The following is a 6,498-nucleotide window of genomic DNA, read 5'->3' on the forward strand; positions in this document are numbered from 1 at the left end:
GAGGCCAAGAGTTCAAACTCAAGGTATTGGTGGGACGATGCTCCCTCTGAAGGCTCTGTGGGACAGTCCTTCTTGGTCCCTTCCAGCTTCTGGTGGCTCCTGGTGTTCCTTGGCTTGCAGCCACCATACTCCAGTCTCTGTCTCCCTCTTCACACAGACTTCTCTTCTCTGTATGTCTCTCATAAGGACATGTGACATTGGATTTAGTGCCCATCTGTACAACCCACGGTTCCAGGTGGATCTATGTTTTGAGGGGCCACGATTCAAACACTTTTCCGCACATTCACGTATTTACTCATTTGTCCAATGACTCCGTTTGAGCACTCATACAATGCTGACTCCTGAACGATTCAGGCTTGAACTGTGTGTGTCCACTTATATATGGACTTTCACAGTATGGTACTGTAAATGTATTTTCCCTTCCTTATAATTTTCTTAACAAATTCTGTACTCTAGCTTACTCTCTGTAAGAATACGGTATATAATACATACGACATACAAAATATGTGTTAATCGACTGCTCATGTTATGGGTAAGCCTTCTGGTCAAGAGTAGGCTATTAGTAGTTAATCTTTGAGGGAGTCAGAAATTATATGCAGATTTTCAACTATGCCAAGGGTCAGTGTCCCTAACTCCTATATTGTTTAAGGGCCACTGTACAAAGGAACTGTGGGAAGCATAAAGACAAACTGGACTGAGATCCTACCCTTACGGATTTACAGCCTAGAAAGGGAGGCAAACTACACACTTTCACAGCTTGATAGAGTGCCATGAGAGGACAGAGAAATACAATCTGGTGGGAGCTTAGAGAGATGGGAGATACACCAGCTCATGGGATACCCCAGGATTGAGATACTGCATGGCGGACGTGTCAGCTGAACTGGATCTTGAGAGACAGAAAGATGTTGAATGTGCGGAAATGGACATTCTAGGCAGAAAAACTAGTATCAGGGAGTCCCAGAGGTGGGAAATGGTGGGAGTTTATAGGCAGTGCTAAGAAATTCAGATGGACTAGAGCACAGGTGAGTGAAAGGTGGAAATGGGAAGTCAGGTAGAGAGGTTGGGGACAGAATGGGTGGCCCTGCATGGGTTTTAGCCAGGAAAGATTACACAGAGTTTTGAACATGAGTGTAATGGGATTAAAAACTGATATGTGAAGATAATATTTTTATGTTCCATAAATAATAAAGATTATTTTAGGTTAAAGATACTTGGGATTCAACAGATGCAGAAAGAGGCCTTCTTGGAGTTTTCCTTATCTAACTGAAAGCAGAAATTTCAGAGAAATGGGAACTGCCAAAAATTTCCTCTTCAGGGTGGGTCTATTTGTAGGAGTGAGACCAAGAGTAAACCTACTTACCATAAATCTCCTCTCTGGGGGAATGTTATGACCCTGAGGAAGATGGAAAGACCACTCATACCTCTACAGACAAACACTATTACAAACTTTCTTATCTTCTATTTATTCTCCTGAAAGCCCATTTACATTCCTTCAAGAAACCCATTTGTCCTTCCCACAGGAGCCTTTTCTCTCCCCCACCCTACTTTATCCTGCTTCGCTAGGTATTTAAATCCCCAATTCTAACCACTTCTTCGAATTACTCATCACTGGGCACTCTTACATGCGTATAGCATGTGTAAGTAAAAGCGTGCTTCTCTTGCTAATGTCTTTTGTCAATTTAATCAGCAGTCCCCAGGTTCTTAACTTAAGAGGGCAGAGGAAAAGATACTCCTACCATATGGTTAATAATGTATGCTGTATACACGAATTAAAATGGGGAGAAAGACTTAAAATGGGGAGACTGATCCAGACATGATTAGCAAGAGAGAAAGTAGAGATGAGTCTCTCTTTTGGAGAGACTACAGAGGCTGAATCATAAGGATTTGGTTAAAGAAAACAGGGACAGGGGACAGTCGACAATGACTTTGAGGTTCTGGGCCTGGACGCCTGGACCTATGATGGTGCCATTAATGGAGTTGGGAAACCCCAGAGAAAGTGAGGTTGTAAGGAAAGAGCAAGTCAGTGGAGCCTGAAGCCTGGAAGCAAGATTGGAACTGGAGATATGGGTTGAAGATGATGTGCATTGAGGGATCCTTGAAGGCATGCGGTGGCAAGAAAGAGCCAAGAGACAGTGAAAACAAGATGGGGAGAGGGGCCTTGGAAGTGATTTGGGCTAGGAGGAAAGGGGCTGGTCAAGGGGGCAGTCAAAGGTAAAGGCAGCAAAAGGGGAAAAGTGCTGTGTCACAGTGACTAATGGGGCTGAGATCAAAGGGAGAGTCTTTCCTTGTCTAAAACACTGCACAAAGGTAGCTGAGGACCTCGTACATTCCACGAGCACTAGCAGGAAGGTAGTCCTGGAGGAAGCAGTGCCTGGGGACAGGTGAGAGGGCAGAGCTGGATTCGGTGTTGAAAGAGTAGAGGCAACACTCGTGGACCACTCCCAACAGATCTTGCTGTGAAGGGAAAGAGGAACATAACAGATAACTTCTGTTATCTGAGTTTCTCACCTATTTGGGGATTTTTAGTGATTCCCAAAATTTACAACATCGACTCAATGCTAGCTACATTTTGATGATAACCACGACAAAACCCAAGTTCTTGGGGGGACAGGTAGGGAATTTATTAGGAGGCATCTTTCTTTCTTTCTTTTATTCCATTTTTACATAGCCACCTCTTTATCATTAAGTCACAATATTTTATCAAAATATACAAACAGCACAGATACTTAAAAATGTATAGCTAGAATTCTAGTTAAACAAGATCGACTGCTACAAGTACCACACGTGGGTCTTTTATTTTGAATAATGCCTAAAGGGAGACAAATGAGTCATCAAATCAACTTTAAGGGTATAATAAGAGATTGGTTTTCTTTTCTGTTGGAAGAATTATACGCTTCCTTTCTTGTTACAGTGAGAAGAGGATGGTAATGAGTAACTTCCACTGATACTGAAATCAACTGAGAATGGGTGGGTGGGATGGTCCTATTGGCAGGAGTAAGTGATTCCATCTTTTGTTTGACTCTAATGTCTACGTTGACAAGATAGCCACAGTAGGTGTTTTATTACACCCTCCATCTCAGTGACATGAGCTCCTCTTACTTTCCATTTTCCTCTTTCCCGAGAATTTCATGGCTAATCAGAACGAATGGATTTGTAAATCTCAAGTTACAAGCTACGTTTATTGTGAAGAATTCCCATAAAAACCTATCCAGGCCTTCCCCCGCCACCATTTACACTTCCACAGACGTGAACAGAACAAAACGGGTTAGTGGTTACTTGTTTGCGGCTGAATGAAGTCCGCTCCTGTCCCAGGCGACGTGCTGCTTCGGTCTTGAGAAGTCTGTGCTCACTGTGTCCCTCTGGTCATTGACCAGCCCTTGGTGCCCACGGGAAGAGCCATGACTTAGGGCAATATTAACTTTTCAGGTCTTTTCACAGTGCAGAGGAGAACCATTGTGCCAGTCCGTAACTGCGGTTAGTGATGACCTAGCTTCAAGAGTGGCCACGGGAGAGGACAGGAGAGGCACCGAGGGGCGTGGTTATTAGTGAAGTGCAGTTGGCTTCTGCTGCAGAGACAAGGTCAGTGAGGAGCTAAAAGGTCTCGGCCTGTATTATTGAGTGTTTCTTTTCTTTCCCAAGGTGAAAAGGCATCCAAGGAACATCACTTGAACCAGTTCGCAGCCTCAAGGCAAATTCCCTCGTGTGTCAGGGGAGGTGCTTCAGGATATCAACCTCTCCATCCCCGGGTTAATGAAGGAAAAGTTTCTGAACATGTTCTGGTCCATACTGTTGATCAGGGCTCTGTCTGCAAACGACAGCCGGGGTTTCTCATTTAAGAATTCTTTGTCGAAATTGCTGCAATCATACGGTGATTTCTTGATCAGAGTTTAAGGGAGGGGGTGGAGAGAAAAAGGGAAGAAAATCAGCCACTGAATTAATTATGTTCATGCCTGTTATCTAAGGCTACAGTCTGGGTATGACAAGGTGGACCTTGCAGGTAAACTGAAGTCATACTTAGAGATGGTCATATGTGGATTTATGGAACATTTCCAAGATCCTGAGGCATTCGCTTAGCAATAGTACAATGAAATTCATGTAAAGGAACTTCACCATATACATTCAGATAGGATCTCATGCTTCTGGTTAACAGTTTACAGGAAACGGGACTGGAGACCTTTGAAATGGTGGTGAGCCCAAATTTGACCTGTAGCCTTTCAGTCTTCAGGGGACAGTTTGGGGAGGGGGTGGAGGGAAGGGATGGAGGGTGGGAGCTGAGGGCAGGAGTTTTGCAGATTATGTATTCCTGTTTTTATATCAATATCCTTCACTACTGTTGGTTCCACTACCCATGTTAATTTTATTATTAACCATCTTGGACTGTCTTCCACAGACAGATTGGGACTAGTTCCCCTCAAGCTACCCGGTCCATTAGTGCCCATGAGAAAAAAAAAAAGGTAAAAACAAATACCTATTTATAAATACTGCTTTGTATGGCATACAGTTCAATTTTTTGAGATTATCAGAAGCCACCCTTGTATATATGAGCATAACAAGAGTCAGACTCTTCCTACCCTCAAGGGGGCTCCTAAGCCGGCGAGGCCAATGGCCTGTGGCCTCTGCCTACTAATAGCTCTTTAGACAACATGTGAGGGAAATTCCTTCCTACCGGCAGAATCGAGAACTGTCCTGCAGGGAAAATGTAGATCAAAAGTCTGGTTTTTAGGTGGACAATATCAAGTCGCTTGTAACGTACCATGGAAGTTGAGACACGAGTCACATTGTTCTGATGAGCTAAAACAAGGTAAAAATCCATTTTGTCACAAATTAACAGCTCATAGGTTAGGCATGGCATTGTCACAAATAATAAGACTGCTAGAGGCCAGCCTAGAATCCTTAGAGCATCCCCAGAGCTCGGGACAAATGTTGAGACTAAGTCTGCTAACCGAGGGCACAGACTTGCTTCTTCTGGCCATCTACTATCCTGACTAATAGCACTAGCTCTTTCTAGAGTGAAGCCCTCTGCTTTGGAATCCACAAGCCTATGCCATCTCCATGCAAAGAGACGTTAGGGAAGGTTTCTATCTACCCGGGTCATTACTACTTTCTTCCCGGTAATCACCAGGGATGGGTAAAGTCGGCCAACCCACCACTTTGCTTTACTCTTTAAAAAAATTATTTCTTATAGAAATTGTTGTAAAATACACATAACATAAAAGGGGCCATCTGAACCATTTTTAGGAGTGTGGCTCAGTGGCATTACATGCATGCAGAGCTCTTTCATCTTAACCATGCTTTACTCTTGTCTTCACTCTGTGGTGGCCTGTTCGGCATGTGGCCGGCGCATTCTGCCTGTTCTCGTGGAGGTCAGTGACTTTTGCTAGGGGAGCATGCTCATGGGAATTTAGAGACCCGTCCTTTCCTAAGCCCCAGCCGACTTCTTCCTCAAACAGGAGAACACGTAACCATCACCATCAGGGAAGAGAGTTTCGTGAACGGATTACAAACATCAGGCACGCTTGAATAAATATCATGGAAAAGATGGCTCCAAAATCCCGGACTTCCACGTTTTGGGTCATGTGGACTGACCACGGAGCACGTGTGTACCCCGTGCAAAGGCTCCACATCTTACCCGAGAGTCACAGGCACGTGCCCGGTAAGCCCGAGGACGTACGCCCAGCAGTTCAGCTTCGTGCTGGTACGCGATCTCATCACAGAGGTTAGATACTGCGAACAAGGGTGACATCCCCTTGCTCCCTGCTCCCCCACCAGCCGGATAACCTGAATGACGGCTAAAGAAGCACTTTCCTCCAGGAGCTGAACCCAGGAGGGAAGCTGGGACTCAGGCAGGGTGAGGGGCAGGCAGGCAGCCCTGGGGGGAAGGTGGGGGGAAGCGCAGCCGGAATGGTGGGGAGCAAACGGTCCTGGTGGGTCCTTACCACTTTCGGCCGGAACGGTGGGTCAATCTCCTTTCTTTCAAGCTCTTCCCAGTTGATCTCCCGAAACAAAGGGTGCTGGCGGATGTCTCCCCTCACTCCCAGCCTCTTTTCGGGTTCCCTCACGAAGAGCTGAGCAGTAGCAGAAAGGGAGCCGTTACTTCTCAGGGGACCAGCAGTCAGCCTCGGACAAGGGTGCATTTCTTAGCCCAGAGCCACAGGGATTTGACACTTGCTTTTCTAACCTTATTTTTGTACTTACCGGTATCAACTGTTGCCTCAAGTCACCCCGGTGACAACATTCTCCCTCAAATGAACCTTCTGAATATTCCAGGATCTGGGCTTTTGCTTTTTTGCTCTTTGCCCTGGAAATGCTGTCTTTCAAGGGATATTGGGCTGGTTTGAGGTCAGCTTTGCCCTGTGTCATGTACAGGACCCCCGGCAGCTTACAGGACTGACTCACAGCGTCCTCCCATGTGAAGTGAGTGACGTGTCCTTCTTTCAGGGCTGTTCTGTGGGGGGCTGATAGAATTACACACACGTGTACACACACACACACACACAC

At 45.6% G+C, this 6,498-nt stretch overlaps 1 long non-coding RNA gene across 1 annotated transcript; it reads right to left on the minus strand.

Moving 5' to 3' along the window:
• Positions 1 to 2,635: 2,635 nt before the first annotated feature.
• LOC117796431 lies at positions 2,636 to 6,473 on the minus strand. Its single transcript, XR_004620949.1, has 2 exons — positions 5,937 to 6,473; positions 2,636 to 3,875 (listed from the first exon to the last, which is right to left on the minus strand). It is a non-coding gene; the product is annotated as an uncharacterized LOC117796431 (long non-coding RNA).
• Positions 6,474 to 6,498: the final 25 nt, after the last annotated feature.

The sequence above is a fragment of the Ailuropoda melanoleuca genome, chromosome 15, assembly GCF_002007445.2.
Source record: "Ailuropoda melanoleuca isolate Jingjing chromosome 15, ASM200744v2, whole genome shotgun sequence".
NCBI lineage: Eukaryota > Metazoa > Chordata > Mammalia > Carnivora > Ursidae > Ailuropoda > Ailuropoda melanoleuca.